This window comes from Rattus norvegicus, chromosome 4, assembly GCF_036323735.1.
Source record: "Rattus norvegicus strain BN/NHsdMcwi chromosome 4, GRCr8, whole genome shotgun sequence".
In the NCBI taxonomy this organism is placed as follows: domain Eukaryota; kingdom Metazoa; phylum Chordata; class Mammalia; order Rodentia; family Muridae; genus Rattus; species Rattus norvegicus.
In genome coordinates, this window is record NC_086022.1 from 20,361,636 (window position 1) to 20,388,323 (window position 26,688).

The window sequence follows — 26,688 nt, forward strand, 5'->3', positions numbered from 1 at the left end:
ATGAGGAGAGTGAGGGGAAAGAAGAAGGAAGTTGCCATGGATGGTGAGGGCATGGCCATGAGGGCTGGCCTGTTGGAACAGCCCAGGAAGAACATGGAGAAGGGATTACCATGGGTAAGAAGACGAATCAGCATAGGGGCCTGATATCTGCCCAGCTCTAGTGCTCTAAAGCTTATTATAATCTGAGACAGCACGAATCCAGGAGGCAAAGGTGTGGCTAATGTTTCAGCAAAATGGTAAATGATGGGACCTTCAGGACAACTTTTAAGGCTATGAGAAAGAGCTCTGGATACCTCAGCTCAAAAATGTATAATCTCTCAACTATGCAAAATATAAAGATGTAATATGAATTATAAGGGGCTTCTCCAATCTAAAGTAACAAAAGAAGCTGCCTTCATGAGTCAGCTTGTCAGAAGTATACAGAGGTAGCAGATTCCTGAGTTCAAGGTCAGCCTAGGACAAATCAAGGAAGTTAGGCCCAGGTGTGGTAGGAATGGCAATTTTAGGTCAGGGTTCCACCCAACTAGCTTATCCTTTGTGTTTAAAAAAGGCAGACAAATCTCTGAACTCTTTTGCAATGTTCAGATTAAAAACTGTATGCTTACGGTCTCTTAAGAATTGGAGTATATGGGTTGGGGATTTGGCTCAGTGGTAGAGCGCTTGCCTAGCAAGTGCAAGGCCCTGGGTTCGGTCCCCAGCTCCGAAAAAAAGAATAGAAAAAAAAAAAAAAGAATTGGAGTATATGACTGGACTGATATGTAAAATAAAAGACTGGACCTGTGTTCTGCAGGAGATGAGCTATCCAGAGACTTTTTAGGATAAAAAGAGCACACACACACACACACACACACACACACACACACACACACACGCATACACGGAAGCAGGACATGGACACAGAGAGAGATCTTTTAGCATAGCAAGCCATCAGAATACAGACAGAGAAATGTCCAGAGAGGAAGCAGAACACAGAGAGAAGCAGACTAGAAAGTTTATCAAGCAGAACGCAGGTCCTCATCTTGGATCCACTAAGACTTAAAGTTGTCCTTTTCCCTGCTCATACACAGCCGTTCTCTCCAAACCCCTCTCCATGCCAAGGCTGGTCCTTGCACAGGAGGCATAAACTGGGGAAAAAACCTGCTAGCTCAGGAAGGTGACTTTTTTTAAAACTATATACAAAATATCCATTTACAAACCTGATGGTGAGGGACCCTAAGGGCTTTTCCCGTCCCACACCCTCCTTACAGCTTCCCACTCCTGCCGGGGGACAAGGCTAGATCAAGTACCATTCTCCACCCACAGGAACATTTTTGAATAAAAAAAAATCCTTAGAATATACTGACTGACCCTCTGCAAAGTCCCAGGTAGAGTTCAAATGTGTGTCATGCTTGCTAGCCACTAGATTTAAAGGTCAATATGCTTTGGGACTCACCAGAAAAATAGACCTCTTGTGTTTGCATCGAACTCCGTTCTCTTGTCTCACTTAGGGGGTCTCCTGGTAGTAAAGACTCACTTCAAGCCTTACATTTGGTGTGTTGGCTGGGAAAGTCAGAACATCCCCCCTCCTTAAGGGAGAGGAACGGTTGTCAGAGGAATAGCTCGAGCTTGATGTCAGGTATAGCAGTTGTCTGTATCTGTGTTGTCTGTCTTGCTTTTGGTTTGCTCAAGAGTGTCTGCAAGGCTTAGAGAGCCTCTGGTCTGGTGTGGTCAAATTGGGCTGGCAGATGTGCCTTAAGTTTGTGACCTCAGGGAGTCTGGAGGTAGTCAGGTACCCCCAACCGAGGTAGTCAAGAGGACTTCATTTTTTTTTTGGAACCTGTTTGACTCAATACCAGCGTAAGCTGGCTGAGTCACCTGTTAAACTCGATACCAGCATAAGTTGGCCAAGTCGCCTGATTACCTGGTTTCTGTGCCCATGGAAGGGACAAGCTGTCTGTGTGTTGATTGTCTTTCTTTTTGTGTTTGGACTTCAGTATTGGCAGGAGCCAACTGAGTCTTGCTCTGTACCCTTGGCTGGGGTGAACTGCCTGTGTGTTGATTGTCTTTCTATGTGTTCTTGAACTTGGACTTCGACTGACGCTAGTTTTTGACATGGGACAGACTGAATCTACTCTGTTAAACATCTTAGTTAACCACTGGAGGGAAGTTGGGGAAGGAAGAGAAAACTTGTCAGTACTAGTAAGGCAGTAAAAGGGTAGGTTAGTTACTCTCTGCTCCTCCAAATAGCTCACCTTCTGAGTTGGGACCGGTAGGAACCCTTGATTTGCAGGTGATCAAAGCAGCAAAGGAAAGGATCTTTAGACCAGGATCCCTCGGGAACCCAGACCAAGTGCCTTATATAGTTACCTGGAAGGATCTAATGGGGAAAAAAAAAAGCTTTTTTATCTCCAAGATTTTCACAGGTCCTGGCCATGAAGAAGAACCCTGCAGAGACCTGTAAAGAAGAACATCCTCCAGGACCCTTCCACAGTGGATCTGATACTGATAGGTCCTCCATCCCCTCACCCCCCTACCATGACCCCAGTTCCCACAGCCCCTCCTCAAGGGTTTCCCCAAGACCTCATCCAGCATCCCTTTATCCTCCCTTCCTCTGGTCTCAGCCAGGGGCAAGGGTGGGGAGGGACCCTCAGAACCAGAACCAGCCATGGGAACCTGGAGCAAAAGTGCCCCTTCACCCAATACAAGAGTGGCCCTCCCCCTCTGAGTCTACAGGGCCATAGATGAGGGCTGTAATCATGCAATATTGGCCTTTCTTTTTGGCCAACTTGTGCAACTCGAAGGCCCAAAACCTCCCTTTTCAGGTAATACCAAGGAGCTGATTAATCTCAGACTGTTTTATTTACTCATCAGCCCACCTGGGATGATATCCAACAATTCATGAGAGTGCTCTTCATGACTGAAGAGAGAGAGAGGCTAATGCAGCAAGCCAGAAAGAATGTCCCCTCAGACACGGGGACACCATCGATTGACCAGGCTGTCACTGACAGCAGATTTCTCCTGACTAGACCTGACTAGGACTTTAATATGGCAGGAGGTAAGGAGCACATGAAGGTCTACCACCAGACTCCGTTGGCAGGTCCCAAGGGGGTTGAAGGATGGCCCACCAATTTGACCAAGGTATGTGAGGCTAAGCAGGGACCAGAGGAGTCACCCTCAGCTTTTCTAGAGTGTCTTGTGGAGGCATTCTGCCAATATACACACTATGACCCCACCAGCATTGAGGAGTACAAGGTTACTATGACTATGGCTTTTATAGACCAGGCTAGCAGAGATATCAGGAAGAAGAAACTTCAGAGGTTAGAGGGACTACAGTTTAAGTTGTTGAGGGATTTAGTGCAGGTTGTTGAGAAAGTCTACCATAACAGGGAGACAGAGAAGGAGCAGAGAAAGGGAGAGAAAAACATGAAAGGGAGATACATAAAGAAAGGTGACAGGAAAGGAGTTTACAGAGAATCTTGGCTACAGTAGTTAGGGAAAGCAGAGAAGAAAGACTCCAACCAAAGAGAGACAGAAAACTCCCTGAAAAGGACCAGTGCATATATTGCAAGGAGAAGGGCCACTGGGCCTGAGAGCCCTAACAAACAAAAGCCGGGGGCAGGAAATCCCAGCTCTTGGGAAAAGTGCTCCCAAATGGCAAAGGTCTGGGGGAAGACAGTGGCTAGGGAGGATGGGGTTTGGTCACCCTCTCCTAACCCAGGGTAACTCTGAGAGTGAAGGGGAAACCCCCTCAATTCTTGGAGGACACAGGGGTTCAACATTCGGTCTTCCTACAAGCCGATGGCACTGTTTCCAAAAATAAAAACATATTTTGGGTCCATGGAGCCACTGGCACCAAAATGTATTTGTGGACTACCTAAAGAATTGAGAATTGTGGACCTGGGCATAGGCCAGATATTCCACTCGTTCATGGTCATCCCTGACTGTCCCTATGTCTTGCTCAGGAAAGATTTGTTCTCCAAGATGGGGGCTCAGGTCCACTTCCTTCCCAAAGGCTTCAATTATGGGGGTCTGCTGAAGAACCTGTCCAGGTCCTTACTGTTAGGCTGGAGGACAAATACAAATTGTTTAAGATCAATACCCGAAAGACAGAGAATATTATTTGGTGGCTGGAAAGGTTTCCTCTTTCTTGGACTGAAATGGCTGGGCTAGGTCATGCTTATTTGCAGAATGTTTATGTGGAACTTAAGACCCAGGCTGATCCTGCCTCCATGTGCCAGTACCCGATGTCTGGAAAGGCACTAGAAGGAATTAAGTCACATATCTTCTGACTCCTCTAGCTTGGTGTGTTGCTTAGTGCCCTTTTGCCTGGAACACACCACTCCTGCCACTTAAGAAGCCAGGCACTAACGATTATCGCCCAGAATAGGACTTAAGAGAGGTAAACCATGGTAGAATGGCTGACATCCACCCTACTGTGTCTAATCTCTACACTCTGTTGAGTTCTTTGCTACCTTCTAGAATTTGATACATGGTTTTAGACTTGAAAGATGCTTTCTTCTGTCTGACCTTGGCACCCCAAAGTCAAGAATACTTCACCTTTGAAAGGAAAGACCCAGGTTAGCTGACATGGACTAGATTCCCCACCAGTTGGGCTCAATCCGGCCACCTTGCTGCCTGATCCTGACCTGGAGCCACCACAGCACGAGTGTCAAATACTGGCAGAAACCCATGAATGGTGGAAAGACTTCTCCAACTGACCTCTGCAAGGAGCTGAGGCTACCTGGTTTACAGACAGGAACAGTTTTCTTCATGGGTGGGTTGGCTGAACCTCTACCCCTCCCAGTACATCAGCACAGAAAGTGGAGCTAATTTTCCTTGGAACTTGGTGACAGCAAGAAAATTAACATCTACACAGATAGCATGTATGCCTTTGCCACAGCCCACATCCACAGGGCTATATACCAAGAGAGAGGACTGCTCACATCAGATGGAAAAGAAATAAAAACCCAGGAAATCTTGGCTCTCTTGGATGCCCTGATGAAGCCAGCAACTGTGAGTATTATTCATTGCCCAGGACAACAGAAGGGAACAGACTCAGTGGTGTGGGGCAATAACCAGGTAGATCAAGTGACTCAAGAAGTGACTATATAGGAGCCTATCCTAGTTGTTGCCTGCAAGAGACAACTGCTGGGAAATGGGACTGGACTAAGGGATGGCCTCACTTAGAATATACTGAAGAAGAAAGGACTCAGATTGCTAGCCACCCTGCCAACTACTACCTAGAAAAGGAAGGACAATGGTGTACTCAAGAGGGAAAAACTATACTCCCCAGAAAGCAAGCTGAGGACTTACTTGACTAAATGCATAGATGGACCCATTTAGGGGATAAGAAGCTCATCCAAGCAGTCAAGGGATCTAAGGTATATATATAATGGACCTTAGGTTTTTAGCCAAAAGACAGTAGAACAGTATAAGATACATCAGCAAGTAAATGCTTATGCAGTCAAGAACAAACAGAGCAAGAGATCTAGGGGAGAGCAGCAGCCTGGGGTTTATGAGGTCAATTTTACTTAAGAAGTAAAGCCAGGAAAATATGGTTACAAATACCTTCCAGTGTTTGTAGACACTTTCCCCAGATGGGTTGACGCTTTCCCCACCAAGCAGGAGACAGCTACTGTGGTAGCCAAGAAGATATTAGAAGTAATCTTTCTGAGGTTGGGGGTGGCCAAGTTAACTGGATCTGATAATGGTCCTGCTTTTGTTTCTAAGGTAATGAAAGACCCTAGTTCTTATTGAAGTGTAAAAGCTATTAATAGGCTTGGCCTGGTAGAAAGTAGGTAGGTTATGGAGTTCCTGTGAAGGACCCTGGAGGCTTTTGCCAGCCTTACACCCACTGCCTCATGTCAAGGCCAAGTCCCATTCTCCACCCACTGTTCTTGGGAGGAGCAGGAACATTCTTGAAAAACTGAAGAATGTACTGACTGATAGTCACCTGACCCTCTGTTCTCAGATAGAATTCAAATGCATGTCATATGCTTGCTAGCCAATAGATTTAAAGGTCAATATGACAGCAAGTTTGAACTGTAACCTTGCTGATATTACCTGTGCCCCTAAAAAGTATGAAAACTTGTTACAGCCTTTTGGGGGTGCTTTCTAGTCACTGGCCACAAGGAGCTGATTGAGGGTCAACCCCGGATGGGCAGGAAAAATAAACCTCTTGCGTTTGCATCGAACTCCATTCTTCTGTCTCACTTGGGGTGAGGGGAGGGTCTCCCGGTAGTTAAGATTCACTTCGAGCCTTATAATCCTACAACGAAACTGCTAACACTTTAGAAATCTCTATCTGTGTCATTCTACAGGCTAGATGGCCTTTCTCTTGAGGTGCTTCAAACCCAAGAGGACTTCTTAGCTTTCTTTCCTTGAATACCATTTTAGCTGTGCCCTGCCACCTGCTTCTCTGCAGTTCTTACCCAGAGTTGGTTCTAGGGCACACACACACACACACACACACACACACACACACACACACACGGTGGAGGGGGGATTGCACCCTTGGTGTGTTGCTATCTTGGTGGGGATGGGAGGGAATGGAGTTCCAAGCCAAGTCAATAGGAGCCAAAGTATTTCACCTTAATGGAAAAGCTCAAGGCCACTGAGCTGACTTTGCCTCCAGTCATAGAGCAAAAACCACAGACTCTCTTCAAGCAACTTCCTTTAGAAGAAACTTTCCATCCTTTAACATTTTTTTAATCTATGGGAGCTCTTAGAGGCACACCCAAACTGAATCTCTTCAGGACATACCTAAGTGCATCTTACATCTATTTAAGCTTTTATATTTTACTAACAATTAGGTTTTCTGTGTAGAATAATCAAATATTCTACAACAGGGAAGCATTTCCCTCCACTGAGGCATTCAGCCTTCACAAAACCAAGGACCTCTCCTCCCACTGATGGCTAACAAGGCCATCCTCTGCTACATATGCAGCCAGAGACATGGTTCCCTCCATGTTACTCTTTGTTTGGTGGTTTATTCCTTGGGAGCACTGAGGGCGTCTGTTTGGATGATATTATTGTTCTTCCTATGTGCTGCAATCCCCTTCAGCTTCTTCAGTCTTTTATTTAACTTGTATAGTGGGGACCCCATACTCAGTGCAATGGTTGTGTGTGAGCCTCCTTTTCTATATTTGCCAGGCTCCAGCAAAGCCTCTCAGGAGACAGCTATATCAGGCTCATGAGAGCATGCACTTCTTGGCATCCACATAGTATCTGGGTTTGGTGACTGTATAAGGGATGGATCCCCAAGTGGGGAAGTCTCTGGATGGCCTTTTCTCCAGTCGCTGCTCCACATTTTATCTCTGTATTTTCTCCTGTATTTTGTTCCTCCTTCTAAGAAGGACTGAAGGATCACACTTTGGTCTTCCTTCTTCTTGAGCTTCATGTGGTCTATGCATTATATCTTTGGTATTCTGGGCTTTCAGGCTAATATCCACTTATGATTGGGTGTATACCATATGTGTCCTTTTTGTCATTGGATTACCTCACTAAGGATATTTTCTAATTCCATCCATTCACCTTTGAATTTCATGAAGTCATTGTTTTTTAATAGCTGAGTAGTACTTCATTGTGTAAATGTACTATATTTTGTGTATCCATTCCTCTATTGAATGACATCTGGGTTCTTTCCAGCTTCTGGCTATTATAAATAAGGCTGCTATGAACACAGTGGAGCATGTGTCTTTGTTATATGTTGGAGCGTCTTTTGGGCATATGTCTACAAATGGTATACATTGGTCCTTGGGTAGTCCGATGTCCAACTTTCTGAGGAACTACCAGACTGATTTCCAGAGTGGTTGTACCAACTTGCAATCCCACCAACAGTGGAGGAGTGTTCCTCTTTCTCCACATCCTCATCAGCATCTGCTGTCACCTGAGTTTTGATCTTGGTTATTCTAACTGGTGTGAGGAGGAATCTCAGGGTGGTTTTGATTTGCATTTCCCTGAAGACTAATGATGTTGAACATTTATTTAGGTGCTTCTCTGCCATTCTATATTTCTCAGTTGAGAATTCTTTGTTTAGCTATGCATCCCATTTTTAAAAAGGATTATTTTGCTCTCTGGAGTCTAACTTCTTGAGTTCTTTGTATACATTGGATAATAGCCTCCTATCATATGTACGATTAGTAAAGATCTTTCCCCAACCTGTTGGTTGTCCTATTGACAGGGACCTTTGCCTTATACAAGCTTTGCAAATATATGAGGTCCCATTTGTTGATTGATGATCTTAGAGCATAAGCCATTGGTGTTCTGTTCAGGAAAATTTCCTCTGTGCCCATGGGTTAGAGGCTTTCCCCCATGTTCTTTTCTATTAGTTTTAGTATATCTGGTTTTTGAGCTTTGTACAGGGTGACAAGAATGGATCTATTTGCATTCTTCTACACGATGAATTCCAGTTGAACCAGCATCATTTGTTGAAAATGCTGTCTTTTGTCCACTGGATAGTTTTGGCTCCTTTGTCAAATATAAGGTGACCATAGGTGTGTGGATTCAATTCTGGGTCTTCAATTCTATTCCATTGATCTACCTGCCTGTCTCTGTACCAATACCAAACAGTTTTTTTTTAATCACTATTGCTCTGTAATACAGCTTGAGGTTAGGGATCGAGATTACCCCAGAAGTTCTTTTATAGTTGAGAATATTTTTCACTGTTGTGGATTTTTTTTGTTATTCTAAGTGAATTTGAAAATTGCTCTTTCTAACTCTATCAACAATTGAGTTGGAACTTTGTTGGGGATTGCATTGAACCTGTAGATTGCTTTTGACAAGATGGCCATTTTTACTATACTAATCCTGCCCATTCATAAGCATGGGAGATCTTTCCATCTCAGATCTTTTTTGATTTCTCTCTTCAAAGACTTGAAGTTCTTGTCATACAGATCTTTCAGTTGCTTGGTTAGAGTCACACCAAGGTATTTTATATTATTTGTGACTATTTTGAAAAATATAATTTCCCTAATTTCTTTCTCAGTCTGTTGGTCCTTTGACTAGAGGAAGGTTACTGATTGGTTTGAGTTAATTCTATATCCAGCCATTTCACTGAAGTTGTGTATCAGGTTTATAAGTTCTCTGATTTAACTTTTGGGGTTACTTATGTATACTATTTTATCATCTGGAAATAGTGATATTTTGACTTCTTTCTTTCCAATTTGTATCTCTTTGACCTCCTTTTGTTGTTTAATTGCTTTGGTTAGGAGTTCAAGTACTATATTGAATAGGTAGGGATAGAGTGGGCAGCCTTGTCTGATCCGTGATTATAGTGGGATTGCTTTAAGGTTCTGTCCATTTAGATTGATGTTGGCTACTAGTTTGCTGTATATTGCTTTTACTAGGTTTAGGTATGGGCCTTTAATTCCTGATCTTTCCAAGACTTTTACCATGAACAGGTGTTGAATTTTGTCAAATGCTTTCTCACCAAATAATGAAATGATCATGTGTTGTTTTTTTTTCTTTGAATTTGTTTATATAGTGGATTATGTTGATAGATTTCTTTATTTAGAACCATCCCTGCATCCCTGTAATGAAGCCTACTTGATCATGATGGATGAATACTTTGATGTGTTTTTGGATTCAGTTTGTGAGAATTTTCGTGAGTATTTTTCCATTGATATTCATAAAAATATTGGTCTGGAGTTTTCTTTCTTTGTTAGGTCTTTGTGTGATTTAGGTATAGGCATAATGGTGGCTTCATAGAATGAACAGGGTAGTGTTCCTTCTGTCTCTATTTTGTGGAATAGTTTGAAGAGTATTGGTATTAGGTCTTCTGCTTTGAAGGACTGAGAATTCTGCACTAAACCCATATGGTCCTGGCTTCTGTTTTGGTTGGGGGACTTTCAATGACTTTCAATGGGGGACTTTAGGGTTATGGAAATTTTAGATAGTTTATCTGGTCCTGATTTTACTTTGGGACCAGGGTCTGTCTTAAAAATTGTCCATTTCATGCAGATTTTCCAGTTTTATTGATCTGGTGATTTTTTTGAATTCTAGGATTCTGTTGTTATGTCTCCCTTTTCACTTCTTTTTTTTGAAGAAGTGAAAATAAATAAATGTATTTATTTATTTATTTATTTAATATTTATGAGAACACTATAGATCTCTTCAGACAAACCAGAAAACAGCATCGGATCCCATTATAGATGATTGTGAGCTACTATGTGGTTGCTGGGAATTGAGCATGGGACCTCTGGAAGAAGTCAGTGCTCTTAACCAGTAAGCCATCTCTCTAGTCCTTCCTTTTCATTTCTGATACTGTCTCTATGCTCTCTGGTTAGTCTGGTTAAGGGTTTATCTATCTTGTTGATTTTCTCAAAGAACCACCTACTGGTTTTGCTGATTCTTTGAATAGTTCTTTTTGTTTCTACTTGGTTGATTTCAGCTTTAAGTTTGATTATTTCCTGCTATCTACTCCTCTTGGGTGTATTTGCTTCTCTTTGTTCTAGAGCTTTCAGGTGTGCTGTCAAGATACTAATGTATGCTCTCTCCTGTTTCTTTTTGGAGGCACTCAGAGCTATGAGTTTTCCTCTTAACACTGCTTTCATTGTGTCCCATACGTTTGGGTATGTTGTGCCTTCATATTCATTAAATTCTAAAAAATCTTTAATTTCTTTCTTTATTTCTTCCTTGACCAAGGTATCATTGAGTAGACTGTTTTTCAATTTCCATGTGTATGTGGGCTTTCTGTTATTTTTGTTATAATTGAAGACCAGCCTTATTTAGTGGTGATCTGATAGGATGCATGGGATTAGTTCAGTCTTCTTGTATCTGTTGAGGGCTGTTTTGTGACTGATTATATGATCAAATTTGGAGAAGGTACCATCAGGCGCTGCAAAGGTATATTCTTTTGTTTTAGGATGAAATGTTTTATAGATATCTGCTAAATCCATTTGGGTTATAACTACTTTTAGTGTCACTGTGTCTCTGTTTAGATTCTGTTTCCATGATCTGTCCATTGATGAGAGTGGGGTGTTGAAGTCTCCCGCTATTATTGTGTGAGGTGGAATATGTGCTTTGAGCTTTAGTAAGATTTCTTTTATGAATGTTGGTGCCCTTGCATTTGGAGCACAGATGTTTAGAATTGAGAGAGCATCTTGGTGAATTTTTCCTTTATGAGTATGAAGTGTCCTTCCTTATCTTTTTTGATAACTTTTGGTTGAAAGTCGATTTTATTCAATATTAGAATGGCTTCTCCAGCTTGTTTCTTCTGACCATTTGCTTGGAAAATTGTTTTCCAGCATTTTACTATGAGGTAGTATCTGTCTCTGTTACTGAGGTGCATTTCCTGTATGCAGCAAAATGGTTGGTCCTGTTTATGTATCCAGTCTATTAGTCTATGACTTTTTATTGGAGAATTGAGTCCATTGATGTTAAGAGATATTAAAGAAAAGTGATTGTTGTTTCCTCTCATTTTGTTGTTAGAGGTGGAATTATATTTGTGTGGTTATCCTCTTTTGGGTTTGTTGAAAGAAAATTACTTTTTTGCTTTTTCTTGTATGTAGTTTCCCTTTTTATGCTACAATTTTTCATCTATTTTCCTTTGTAGTGCTAGATTTGTGGAAGAAAATTGTGTAAATTTGGTTTTTTCATGGAATATCTTGGTTTCTCCATCTATGTTAATTGAGAGTTTTACTGATTATCAGAGGCTAGGCTGTCATTTGTGTTCTATTAGGGTCTATATGACATCTATCCAAGATCTTCTGGCTTTTAGAGTCTCTGTTGAGAAGTCTGGTTTAATTCTGATAGGTCTGCCTTTATATGTTACTTTAACTTTTCCTCTTACTGTTTTTAATATTCTCTCATTGTTTTTTGCATCTGGTGTTTTGATTATTATGTGACAGAAGGAGTTTCTTTGCTGGTCCCGTCTATATGGGGCTCTTTAGGCTTCTTCTATGTTCATGGGCATCTGTTTCTTTAGGTTAGGGATGTTTTCTTCTATAATTTTGTTGAAAATATTTTCTATCCCTTTAGGTTGGGAATCTTCGATATCTTCTATTCCTATTATCCTTAGGTGTTTGCCTTCTTATTTTGTCCTGGATTTCCTGGATGTTTTGGGTTAAGAGCTTTTTGAATTTTGAATTTTCTTTTACTGTTGTGTCAATTTTTTTTTATAGTATCTTCTGTCCCTAAGATTCTTTCTTCTATGTCTTGTATTTTGTTGGTGATGCTTGTATCAATGCTTTCTGATCTTTTTTCTAGGTTTGCCATCTCCAGGTTTGTTTTCCTTTGTGATTTCTTTTATTATTTCTTTATTTCTATTTCTGTTTTTGATCTTGGATGGCTTTGCTTAATTCCTTCACCTGTTTGGATGTATTTTTCTGTAATTCTTTTTTTATCTGTATATATATATTTATATTTATATAAAAAGACCAATAATAGCAGTGTGTTATGCATCAACAGCAGCAACAGCTTTTCCAGGTTCTGCAGTCATCTGAACAAAACTGTAGAGACATCCAGCACACTCCATTAAAAAAAAAAGTAAAAAAAAACAAAACCCGAGAAAACAGCACAGTTCTGTTACTCTTGTGGTACCTGGCACCATTTTTTTTTTAAATTAGCTTCTCAATCATCATCTGGAAAGAAAACATTCTGAGCAACATCATTAAAAACAGCTCTGATAAAGCACGGTCACTACTACGTATCATAAAGCAGGTACAGGCTATTTTACATCCAGAGGTATGATACAGTACTGTCCTACATCTATAATACTAAAGGATGCAATTTAAAAGGCATTATTTGAGACTTGATTCTACTTTTCCAGCAGAGGGCCCAAAGGATGGTGTGATACAGCTTTGTAAAGAAACATACTCTAGACAGGATTTCCTTTCACTAGTGGCACAGTTCTAAGGATTCATTCTCTCCATGAATGTCAGCTAAAACCGTTATTAAAAAAATGAAATATCCCTAAAACAAAACCGTATAACCACCGGATTCACATGAAGATGACCTAGTGGAGACAAGCTGGACCTCACCTTACCAACAAGCTATCAAATCTGTTATGTTTAAACAGTGAGACCTCCAAGGAAGGAGATGCCAAGTAGTGCTTCAAAGCTTCGGACCACAATCAAACACAGCATCCTTTTCAACAGAAGCAGAAGCTCATCTGAATATGCTCAAGGATGCTGACATCAACATTTAATCATCTCCTCACTCATCCAGGAAGAAGGGGAGATCAGTTACTACTGTACTTTATTGTGTTCAACCAAATCACCATGTTACAAAAATAGCAAGCTGCCATAATAAAAAATAAGGCTCCTCTATCCAGCACCAGATAGCATCATTTTACTTTCAAGCCTAGAAATTGCACACTTGTATATAAACCAACCGAAGATGAGGATTGAGAGTTCATCTTGGTGGATTTTTCCTTTGATGAATATGAAGTGTCCTTCCTTATCTTTTTTGATGACTTTTAATTGAAAATTGATTTTATTTGATATTAGAATGGCTACTCCAGCTTGCTTCTTCTGACCCTTTGCTTGGAAAGTTGTTTTCCAGCCTTTCACTCTGAGGTAGTGTCTGTCTTTGTCTCTGAGGTGTGTTTCCTGTAGGCAGCAGAATGCAGGGTCCTCATTGCGTATCCAGTTTGTTAATCTATGTCTTTTTATTGGGGAGTTGAAGCCATTGATGTTGAGAGATATTAAGGAATAGTGATTATTGCTTCCTGTTATATTCATATTTGGATGTGAGGTTATGTTTGTGTGCTTTTCTTCTCTTTGTTTTGTTGCCAAGACGATTAGTTTCTTGCTTCTTCTAGGGTATAGCTTACCTCCTTATGTTGGGCTTTACCCTTTATTATCCTTTGTAGTGCTGGATTTGTAGAAAGATATTGTGTAAATTTGGTTTTGTCATGGAATATCTTGGTTTCTCCATCTATGTTAATTGAGAGTTTTGCAGGGTACAGTAACCTGGGCTGGCATTTGTGTTCTCTTAGGGTCTGTATGACATCTGTCCAGGATCTTCTGGCCTTCATAGTTTCTGGCGAAAAGTCTGGTGTGATTCTGATAGGTCTGCCTTTATATGTTACTTGACTTTTTTCCCTTACTGCTTTTAATATTCTTTCTTTATTTTGTGCGTTTGGTGTTTTGACTATTATGTGACGGGAGGTGTTTCTTTTCTTGTCCAATCTATTTGGAGTTCTGTAGGCTTCTTGTATGCCTATGGGTATCTCTTTTTTTAGGTTAGGGAAGTTTTCTTCTATGATTTTGTTGAAGATATTTACTGGTCCTTTGAGCTGGGAGTCTTCACTCTCTTCTATACCTATTATCCTTAGGTTTGATCTTCTCATTGAGTCCTGGATTTCCTGTATGTTTTGGACCAGTAGCTTTTTCTGCTTTACATTATCTTTGACAGTTGAGTCAATGATTTCTATGGAATCTTCTGCTCCCGAGATTCTCTCTTCCATCTCTTGTATTCTGTTGGTGAAGCTTGTATCTACAGCTCCTTGTCTTTTCTTTTGATTTTCTATGTCCAGGGTTGTTTCCATGTGTTCTTTCTTGATTGCTTCTATTTCCATTTTTAATTCCTTCAACTGTTTGATTGTGTTTTCCTGGAATTCTTTCAGGGATTTTTGTGTCTCCTCTCTATGGGTTTCTACTTGTTTATTTATGTTTTCCTGGAATTCTTTCAGGCATTTTTGCGATTCCTCTCTGTAGGCTTCTACTTGTTCTCTAAGGGAGTTCTCCACGTCTTTCTTGAAGTCCTCCAGCATCATGATCAAATACGATTTTGAAACTAGATCTTGCTTTTCTGGTGTGTTTGGATATTCCATGTTTATTTTGGTGGGAGAATTGGGCTCCGATGATGCCATGTAGTCTTGGTTTCTGTTGCTTGGGTTCCTGTGCTTGCCTCTCGCCATCAGATTATCTCTAGTGTTACTTTGTTCTGCTATTTCTGACAGTGGCTAGACTGTCCTATAAGCCTGTGTGTCAGGAGTGCTGTAGACCTGTTTTCCAGTTTTCTTTCAGCCAGTTATGGGGACAGAGTGTTCTGCTTTCGGGCATGTAGTTTTTCCTCTCTATAGGTCTTCAGCTGTTCCTGTGGGCCTGTTTCTTGAGTTCACCAGGCAGTTTTCTTGCAGGGGAAAAGTTGGTCCTACCTGTGGTTCCAAGGCTCAAGTTTGCTCGTGGGGTACTGCCTACGTCCTCTCCGAGGCGGCAGCAACCGGGAAGATCTGCGCCGCTCTTTCCGGGAGCCTCTGTGCACCAGGGTTCCAGATGGCGTTTGGTGTTTTCCTCTGGCGTCTGGACGTGCACAGAGTGCAGTCTCTTCTGGTTTCCCAGGCGTGTCCGCCTCTCTGAAGGTTCAGCTCTCCCTCCCACGGGATTTGGGTGCAGAGAACTGTTTATCCGGTCTGTTTCCTTCAGGTTCCGTTGGTGTCTCAGGCGCAGGGGTCCTGCCGCTCCTGGGCCCTCCCCTACGGGAACCCAGAGGCCTTATACAGTTGCCTCTTGAGCCAGGGATGTGGGCAGGGGTGGGCAGTGTTGGTGGTCTCCTCCACTCTGCAGCCTCAGGAGTGCCCACCTGACCAGGCAGTGAGGTCTCTCTACCACGGGGTTTGGGAGCAGAGAGCTGCTGCGGGCCAGGATCCGCGGGTGTGGGACTTCCCTTTTCTGTAATTCTTTAAGGGAGTTTTGTGTTTCCTCTTTAAGGGCTTCTACCTGTTTACCTGTGTTCTCCTGTATTTCTTTAATGAAGCTATTTGTGACCTATCTAAAGTCTTCTATCATCATCATGAAATATAAATTCAAGTTGTGCTTTTCTGGTATGATTGAGTATTCAGGGCTTGCTGTAGTGAAAGAACTGGGTTATGACAATGCTTAGTAGCCTCAGTTTCTGTTGCTTATGTACTTGTACTTGCCTCTCACCATCTGGTTATCTCTAGTGCTACTTGATCTTGTCTCTGACTGGAGCCTGTCCCTCCTGTGATCCTGGTTGTGTCAGAACTCAGAGTCTAGCTGTCTCTGTGATCTTCTTATTCTCAGATACTGTGATCCTGAGATCCTGGGTGTATCTGAGCTCCTGGAAGTCAAGCTGCCTCTGAGATCCTGTAATCCTGGTGTGACCAAGCTCCTGAGATCCTGTTGTGTCAAAGCTCCTGGGAGTCATGCCTTCCTTAGGTGTTGCAGCAGTGAGTGGGGAGCCAGAGCCCTGGGTTTTCTCTGGGCATAGGTGCAAGCTGGAAGGAACTGTGCCTCTGGTTGGCCAGGGGGTTGTGTTACCCTGATTCCCGTGTGGGTCCCAGTTATGCTGAGTATTGGGAAAGGTGTTTTGTCCTCAACTGTAGTCTTGAGTGTGTCAGAGCTCCAGTGTTCCTGGGTGTGTCTTATCTCCTAGGAGTCAAGCTTCCTCTGTGATCCTGTGATCCTGTGATCCTGTGATCCTGTGATCCTGTGATCCTGGGCATTTCAGAGCTCCTGGGATTTGGGCTTCTTCTGGGTGTTGTAAGAGTGGATTTAGAACCAGCGCCCCAGGTCTGCTCTGGGTGCTGGTTCAACCTGTGATCCTGGACATTCTAGAACACCTGGGAGTCAAGATACCTCTCAGAGTTCTGGGACTGGGTGCAGAGTTGGTGCCCCATGTTTGCTCCAGGTGCAGGTTCAAACTAGAAGGAGGCGGTGCCACTGGCTGAGCAGGGGTTCCTGCGTCCCTAGATCCTGGGGGTCCCAGTTACCCCAGGTATTGTGGCAGTTGTTGTGTCCTCCTCACTTGTGATCCTGGGCATGTTAGAGCACCTGGGAGTCAGGATTCTTCTGGGTAGTGTGAGCTACAGGTTTTTCTTTTTTAAATGTCACTTATTTACTACCTTGAGTGAAGGAACACAAAATACTGCTTACATTCTTAAACAAATATTGTACAATTATAGCAGCTGCAAAATGCACACATTTTCAAGAAATTTTAATCAGATAGAAAGTTATGCCTCCTTAATCTTTTGTTGACATAAAATCAGCAGAAACACACACACACACACACAGACACACACACACACACACTTTTAGAAAATCCTTTAGGTGTTTCATTAATGTTTGTGAACATGTAATAAATGTCAAAACAGATAAGACATTCGCTTTCAGGAATCTTTTAGATTATGATCATAACTTTAAAAAAGGAAAATTAAAGATATAATAAAACCCAGATGGCTTATAGGTGGAGAACAAGCTCAAGGCAGTAGAGCTGTGTGCTAAAAGTCCCAAGGCACAAAAGAAACAGGTAAAATGTGAAATAACAAGGAGCATTTACAATACTATTCTCTATTTGTTCATTTTTGGTAGCCCTTTGGCATATGTAAGACTATAATGTCACATGACTCATTCATAAATATATTTGTGTCATTTGGGTTCTCAGTAAATGAATGTTTTGATCAGTATATATATCTATATATGTATATGTACCTATACATCTTAGTTAACTATTGCTATGAAAAAAATAACATGACCCAAGTACCTTATACAAGAAATATCTCTTAATTCAGAGAATGAGTCCTTGACCATTGTGGAGGAATGTATGCCAATAGGCAAGCAGGCAGGAACTGGAGCCATATCTAAGAGCATACATGTTAAGACAACAACCATGAAGTAGAGGAAGAAAGATGACTGATGCTAATTTGGATTTTGAAACCTCAAAGCCAACCTTCAGTGACACTCCTCCTTGACAAGGCCAAACCTACTTTAACTAGACTTCCTAATCCTTCCCAAACAGTTCCACCAACTGGAAAACAACCATTCAAACATATGAGTCTATGGGGACCATTCTCATTCAAACTCCCACAGTGTACATTATGGTTAACTTTATAATCATAAGGAATTCATCAAAGTTTTTATCCTTTAAGACAATAATAAGTGCTAGTGCATATAATAACGCATTCATATATAACATGTTTAAAATGATAAATGGGATAAGAAATAAATTAGGTAGGTAACACCTTCACAATAGTCACAAATAATATAAAATATATTGGTGTAACATTACCAAAGCAAGTGAAAGACCTATATGACAAGTACTTCAAATCTCTGAAGAAAGATATCAGAAGATGGAAAGATCTGATATTCTCATGAATCTATAGGATTAACATAGTAAAAGTGGCCACATTACCAAAAGCAATCTACAGATTCAATGCAATTTCCTTCAAAATTCCAACACAATTCCTGTAGACCTTAAAAGAGCAATTCTCAACTTCATATAGAAAAACAAAAAACAAAAAAATCCAGGAGAGCTAAGACAATACTGAATAATAAAAGAATCTCTGGCAATATCATCATCCCTGAAATCACGCTACAATATAGAGCAATAATAATAAATACTTCATGGTATTGGCATAAAAAGAGACAGCTGGATCAATCAAAAACCCAGAAATAAATCTATACACCTATACATAAAACGTATCGAAGGAAATCCACATTCTCCTTTTTGGAAATCATTAAATAGCATTCTTTGTTTCATTTTTGCTTTTATTTATTATTTAAAACACATGAATAAAAAAGTCAACATATAAAGAAATGTTTACAATTGTATGGCTAAAGCAACAATTTCAGCCATAATTTTAATCATTTCGGTAAGATGTCAATGATAAGGGTATATAAATTTCCAAGACATTGAATCACTATTCTGAAATACTAGGAATGGCAGGTTCCTTTTCTTAGAGGGAGATGATTGCAAGTTACCAGCCAGTTTCTTCATAGCTCCTAATAAGAACACAAAACTAAACCTTCCATCTTGATCTTATTTTATGTCTGTTTTCTCAACTAAATGCTCAACGACATACTTTGCTATGGAAGGTTTTAGTTTAAGATGGTAATATATGTTGTGCGCCCAACGTCTCGCCAGCAAGAACAACGCTCGGACACCAGGATCCTTCTGCAGCAAAGCGTTTATTACATCTTGAAGAGGAGAGAGGAGAGACCCGAGCCCCAGAATGGCGCTGCTTATATACACCCTAGCGCGGCGCGTCCACACCTGATTGGTCGCTTACACATGATCTCATAGGCACGCCCCGGGGTGGGCAAAGACTTGGCGCGAACACACTCTTGCACATGCGCACACAGCTAGCTTCCTGAAAGGAAGTCGGCTGGCGTGGCGGAGGGCAGCGCCATCTTGTAATGGCGAAAGCTATCCTGGCCTTCCACGTGGGGCGCAGTGGAAGCCAGCGCCATCTTGTGGTGGCGAATGTTATAGCGGCCCTCTACATCCCCCCCTTATTATTTTATTTATAACAATCATGATCACCCTATCACGTGCAATGAGGAAACCTCAGCAATGTGGAAGGGCTGATCAAAGGAATCATTGAGTCTCTCTCATCCCAGTGCAATGGATCCACAGATCCATGGGGTGCAAGAGCAGAGAACTCAGATACCGATTAATTCCTGAGCATAGATAACCAAATTCCAGGGGAGGCCCCTTGTTCAATGGCCACATGTGCTTGAGTGATAACGGCTTTGTCACGTTTCTGTTGAGATCTGAGTGTGCAAACCAACCATAGCATGAACACTAATCCACAGCATAGGGCTGCACCAAACAGAGCCACTCCCGATAAGTAGTGGGCACCTCATTTGGTCCTCCTCAGCTGTTACCACCAAGGGCCGTAGTCAAGCCGCTCCTATAATAAAATTTAGAATTCCCAATTGTTAGCAACTACTCCAAAGTTCACCCACTGTGCTTGTCTAAAAATAGATTGGGGGAGGATAACTCCAGACACTGTAGACACAATGGCTATAGCAGTAAATGGCTGCTACAATAGCAGCGAAAGTAACAAGGTCTTTCCCAGGACAGTTCAGGATCAGTCATTCTTTTCTGGAACAACCAGCAGGCAATGGAACCATGTCTGAGATCTGCATAACCAGGACAGAATTCCCCAGTCCACAGCAGCTTTACGCAGGTGGCATTCCTGTGAAGCTACAGTCTGTAAAATGACAACACCAGTTAAGGCAGCAAGAGTCACCAGGGAAATAAGGGGGGCAGCAACAGTTGGAGTCCAGTCTTCTCCATCAAGCAGCAGTGCACAGAAGGTCAGAGAGTGGGCCATAGTGGGACGGGACACATGCAGCGGTAACACTGACTGCAGGAACGGCAAAATCTCTGTGATGACAAAAGATGTGGGGGAATCCTCCGTCTTCCTCCAAGGACACAGGAATGACTCCAGGGACCCAAACCACGAGAGCTGAATCTTCATGCTCCCAGGATCAGCAAATCTCAGCAACCACCTCTGGCAGCTGGCATACTCTTGTAGCATCCTGTACAAAAAACACAAACATTCCCTCTTCCCCATATAAAATACCTGGACAGGATCATGCCAAATGCAGAAGTATGCCTAGTTGTAGGTTGCCATAAACATTCAGAGTTCCTTGGCATCCAAATTTTAAAATTGGAAATAAAAGGAGTATTATTAAATAATTGTATAGCATACATAACATACAGGGATATAACTCCCCCTTTTTATTTATTAAGATATAAACTGACTACTATCATTGTCCTCCCTCGTTAAGGGGTCCAGGCAATCTAGTTTGAGTTCCCAAATGGCCTACAAAGGAACAGTACTTAGTGCTCTTAACCACTAAGCCATCTCTCCAGCACCTCATAAGTTTTAAGCATTAATTAGAAATGCCGAATCCTGTAAACAAGGTCCAGATTTAGCCTTATTTAGAAATCCCTGAGTTGGCAGGGTGAGGCTGGGCGTTGAAAGTAAGCAAATGGAGTCTTCCTCTTTTCGTGAGGGTGTGTTATCAACTCCATTACCATTTTAAAAGAGCTGGGTTTATGGTTTTGTTTAGTTGTCTGAGCCAGAGCACTGAAAGGACAGTGAGTTGTCAGACATTCACACTGAAATCATCACTCACTGATTTCATGTAGAAAACTTGTCTCCAATAAGGCATTAACTAATTGTAAAATTTAAGGGTTAGTAGTATCTAAAAAAAAAAAAAGGAAAACTTTTTAATCAATTGTGAAACCACAAGCCACACATTGGCTATCAGTATATGAATTGAAAGCTTGATTTTTTAACATTTTAAAAACAGTGGCTACAGCACATAATTTAATAGCCTGTATTGAAGCAGGGGGAACTCAAGAGAATAAACAAGTGATCCAATCATACATGTAGCCTTTTCATTAGATGAACCACCCATAGATACGCTAAGCGCATTTTCTATGGGTTGCATGCACAAATTTACAGTAAATACAAAAGCATGCAAAGAGTAAAATTATCAACTTTGCCTGAAAAATTTGTATAAGTGATAGGCCAAATATCAGTATTTTGTAATAACCAAGTTGTTTGATATTTGGAATAAGGTATGTTTCACCAGGTTTCTTTTTAAAATACTTCCATGACTCTAGCCTACAATTCTGTATTAACACAACTGAAGCTTTATCTCCAATGAGGATAACAAAGGCTTAAGTCCTCTGGTAAGGTGAGGTATTTTGGCAATTCCTCAATTATAAATAAGTTTGAGTTAGTCAATGTAACACTGGCAATCCTTAATCAAATCCTTAAGTTCTCCTTGTAACACCAGAGCACAACCTCAAGGTCACCTGAGTTCTGAGTAGTGACTAGGCAGCTGTCCTTGGGGCAGTGGAATTAGCATTAAAATACAGATAACTTCAGGGCAAACCACAACTTTGGAAAGCAAAACTCAACCTCCAACAAACAATCTAGTCTCCAAAATCTAGTCTCCAAGACACCGAGTCTATCCTTCATGCTACAAAGTTTGACTGCCAATTCCTGCATATCAACGCACGATGGTGCGGTCTCCAATACCTCAACAAAGAAACATTGTCCTAAATTCTTTTAGAAGCCTGGTTTCTAGGATAAGAGTTCTATAAAAATATTATCTCAATTTAGACCTGTTTCCCTAGGTTGGCTCATGTCACATGTTGTCTAGAATGACTTTATCCAAATTACCAGCTTTATGTCAACTTTCTGTTACCAATATTATACCTTTTTAACCATATCCAATAACTTAAAAGCCAATAGTCCACAACCAAGGCATGTAGAGCATATTTATACATTTAAAACCAATGAGAAACAAAATTGAAGTGGCTAGACATATCTTTAATATTTAGACCAAACACCATTATGACTTTTCTAGCTATGACTTTTCACCTTGTCACCTGCTAAGTCTAATAATCAGCTCATGCAGACGCTCATCCCTGGGCAGCTTCTCCAGCTGACCTAGACTCCTGGCTACAGATATAGGGCTCCAGGGACTGATTGAAACTGCTTTTTATTCATTTGTTCCTTTTTTGAAACGAGTTAAAACCAAATCAAGATATGAACAATTGGCAGATAAAGTTTTTACCATTTTCTCTTTTGAACATGAAACATAAAACATTTAAACAACGAGAAGCAAGAACCACAGACATAAACTGACAGACATGGACAGATTGGTGCACCAAAGACAGACAATACACATAGAGGGAAAAACTAGATGGTGTCCCACCAAAGGAACCCAGATTCCAATAGGAGTCAGCAGAGAGGTAGGATTTCCCCTTTCCCACCACTTCCACGGTGACAATCCACTCGAGTGGAGTTGACATGGACAATGGATTGCCTCAATTCCTGGACTAGTCCATCAACGTGTTGAAACCAAATTCCTTTAAGATACTGAGATATATTACGGGATATCTGAGCAGCACGACTGACATTCACAAATGGTATGGAAGTGAAACACAGTCCTGAATATTTCCACTCACAACCCAATTACATTAACTCCATCAAGCTGTGTATGGGCGTTGAGATGTCCTTGGGGGTAGGGGGTAGGAAAAATGAAGAATTGAGATATCTTTTTGTTTGATTCTCCTGAATAAATTTTTCAGGCGGTCTACCTCTATCAAATCTGATCAGTATGACTCCGTGAAGTTTCCAGAGCCTAATCACACCTTTTACAAGCACAAAGACAAATTTTTTCTCCTAAAATATTGTGTTCCTTTTATCGCCTCCCTTTTTCTCTTCCGAGGCGTTTTTTCCCCAACCTCTCGCCTCCGCATTGGAGGGGACTGTCTGCTTGTAATCTTTCCTTGAGCTCTTTAATTTTTTACTCAACCCTGTTTCTGACATGCTGCCTTGGCCCTCCTCCCGCGCTCTTTGCTTTGCTATTACAGCTGGGCGGCTCCCATGCGACCTCTGACGCTGCCTGATGGTAGCTAGAAACTCAAAGGCCAATAGAAAAAACCCGAGGGCTGCCAAAACAATAATAGAGGCTTCCGCCGCATCTAGCAAAGGAGTGAGGTGGAACAGATCAAGGCTAAACATTGTCTCTCAGAGTCTCACCCGCGTCCCACAGCTTCTGGACCCTCTCTGTGAATGGAGGCTCTCCTCGGCGCCGGCGATGGTGAGGCATTTGTCCCGGGTACTCGGCACCAAATGTCCCGCGCGACCTCTCGCCAGCAAGAAAACACGCGGGGACATACGAATCCTTGCTGCAGCCAAACGTTTACTGAATCTTAAGGAGAGCCCCACATGCCGGAATGGCGCGGCTTATATACACCCTAGCGTGGCGTGTCCACACCTGATTGGTCGCTTACCCATGATCTCATAGGCACGCCCCGGGGTGGGCAAAGACTTGGCGCGAACACACTCTTGCACATGCGCACACAGCTAGCTTCCTGAAAGGAAGTCGGCTGACGCGGCAGAGGGCAGTGCCATCTTGTAATGGTGAAAGCTATTCTGGCCTTCCACGTGGGGCGCAGTGGAAGCCAGCGCCATCTTGTGGTGGCGAATGTTATAGCGGCCCTCTACAAATATATGTTGTCACTTTACCATAAGCTATTTCTGGTTCTTCAGTAAAACCTATTAATAGTTGTATGGCATATTGAAATCACTAACAAATTAACAATGCTAGATAGCAGTCTTTGGAAATTTAAAGCAAAAAAAAAGAATATTTTGAATACTCAAGTAACAAGGCAATTCACCAAACAAAGGGAGCTGAGAGCACAGAAATCAGTTTGGATGTTTTCATTGTGTCAATCCATCAAGGTATAGGCCATGTGATTGGCCTTGGGTTCCCTGTTCTATGGAGGACAGGAAAGGTCAGGGCACTTTAACTGATGGTTCTGTCCAATTATATTCATTATGGAAAGCAAAACTGAAATAGAAGGAAAGGGTGTTTGTCTGGAAAGATTGGGAGTGTTTATCATTTCTTTAATGTTTAGGTCATCTTGAGGCCTTATCTCAGAGGAAACTTCAGGACGTGCGTAGTTAACACAGAACAGTGAGAATCGGTCCCTCAGAGACTTTGGTCCATTTCTAAGACAGGCAACAATGCTTATTCTGAACTATTTAAAATCTCTCTCTGAATATGTTCTGGAAAAAAATCTCCTTTGAGGTTAAAGAAACAGGCAACGACAGGGGCTGTCTTTAGTAACCAATTTCACCATGTTTTAATTTCTCCAGATCTTCAAACTCAAAATCATTTGAGTTTCCTCTCTGTACAGGAGTAGACTAAAGCTCCAGAGAATGTCAAGTGGGTCAACTGCACAGTCCTTAGCTGTGGCATTATGGTCTCAGACCAGAGTTGATGCAAATTGTACTTTTCCTTCCGGAAGTGAGTACTGACACTGACACCCAGCGGCTCTGATCATTCCGAGCCCATGACAATTAATTCTATGATTATGGAGACTGGCAATACCAAGAACTCTGCATTAATGGCTTACAAAGCCCCTTCCATGCCCCAGACCCAGTAGCAACCACTGTGGAAACTCTCCAGGGCAGTGGGCATTTTGGCTAGGTTAGGTATATCACTATGGCAATCAGTGGTTTGATACTGGATCTGCTGACAGAACTGTAAAGATTTGGGACTTGGCTAGAGGCAAATTAAAGCTGTCACTGGCCACATCAGTTCAGTGCATGGTGGGATGGTGAGCATGAGGAACCCTTAATTATTCTCCTGTGGAGGAGACAAACAAGTGAAGTGCTGAGATTTTGAATATAACAAGGTTATATGGCACTATCATGGTCATCTAAGTGCAGTGTATGGTCTGGATTTGCATCCAACAATCAATGTCTTAGTGACTTGCAATCAAGAGTCCACTGTACGGATCTGGGATGTAAGAACTCAAGCAAGTGTACACACTTTGTCTGGACACAAATGCAGTTGCTACTGTGAGATGCCAAGCGGCAGAGCCACAGATTATTACTGGAAATTATGATTATGGGATCTGGTAGCTGGAAAGACAAGAGTAACGTTGGAGAATCATAAGAAATCTGTCAGGGCTGCAGTCTTACATCCACAACATTACCCATTTGCGTTGGGTTCTATAGATAACATAAAGCAGTGGGAATTCCCTGTGAAGGCTTCATTCAAAATCTCTCTGGTCACAATGCAATTATTAACATGCTGGCAGTCAGTACCGATGGAGTACTTGTATCTGGAGCTGACAGTGCCACTGTGCACCTTTGGGACTGGAGAACTGGCTATAATTTTCAACATGTTCATGTGGCTCTACAGCCTGGGTCATTGGACAGTGAATCAGGAGTAATTTGCCTGTGCTTTCCATCAGTCAGAAAGTTGGGTACTAACAGCTGAAGCTGATAAAACCATGAAAGTTTACAGAGAGGGTGAGACCTTGACAGAAACTCACCCAGTCAGCTGGAAACCAGAAATTATCAAGAGAAAGATTTTAGTGTCTTCATGGCTGTCCTGTTCATTGCTTGGTATTGAGCATATCCAGTCATTCATGGAAGCTCATGTTCAGAAAGCATCGCTGCTTTATATTTTACAATAAACTGCTTCCCATGTCCCAAAGAAAGAAAGAAAGAAAGAGTAAGACAATGTTTGAGATCCACATGTCACAGTCTCATATTTAATACCATCCACAAACAAATCCAATCTCTTTTTTATAACTCTGTCACACATATTCAAATATCCCAAGAAAAATATCTACCTATAAAATATAAGCTTGCACAGAGCTTCTGTGATTTTTCTCTTTGTCAAAACTACTTTCTTTTTAGCAAATTACTATGAAATATCCTTCAAGGATCAACTTCTTCTCTAGCCCACCACCCAGCAGAGGTAGTGGAAAAGAAAGGTTATAGGGTATGGAAGTAGACCTTTTCAGCAATAGTTTTTTGAGCCAAGCTCTACCTTCTTGGGCAGCAGCTCAGCTCCACTTATTCTAAGGATAAACCACTTGCTCTCTCTCTCAGGTTAAAAGTGGGACACAGTATGCTCTACTGGTTCTTTACAACTCTACACTTAAATCCTTCTTCATCTGGATTTGCTTATACTTGCTTCTACAACGTGCTAAATGTCCTGGTAGGCAGAAATGATTCCTCACGACTTTTATATCCATAGCAGCATTCCTTGACCTTGTTGATTATATACCAGTATAGGCTACAAGCAGCAGTGACAGACCTGCTCAGATTAATCTAAATGATGCTAGGCTTTCTGCTCATTGACAATGAGAGGACTGAACCTGTCTGACTCCATGACAGGCTTCAAACTGTCAGTTCAGGAGACTGGGCCTAGGACTCTGTTTTCCAGAACTGGGCAAGTCCAGGCAAGTACTGGAAAAACCTGAGGCCTCCAGAAGCCACCTGTCCAACCCCCCCACCCTACCCCCACCACCCCACCTTGCTACCCCCCAACCCCCCACTTCACCCCTCACCCTGCCACCTGGCCTGAGGCAAGGGCAGCAGTGTCTAGGCTTCCCCAGCCAGTTTCCAGCCCCCTCCGCCACCCTTCCCCCCCACCCCCCAGCAATCCCTAGAGCTAAAGCCAA

At 41.9% G+C, this 26,688-nt stretch overlaps 1 pseudogene; it reads left to right on the plus strand.

Annotated features, from left to right (window-relative positions):
- Plrg1-ps1 (pleiotropic regulator 1, pseudogene 1) lies at positions 1 to 25,692 on the plus strand (annotated as a pseudogene).
- Positions 25,693 to 26,688: the final 996 nt, after the last annotated feature.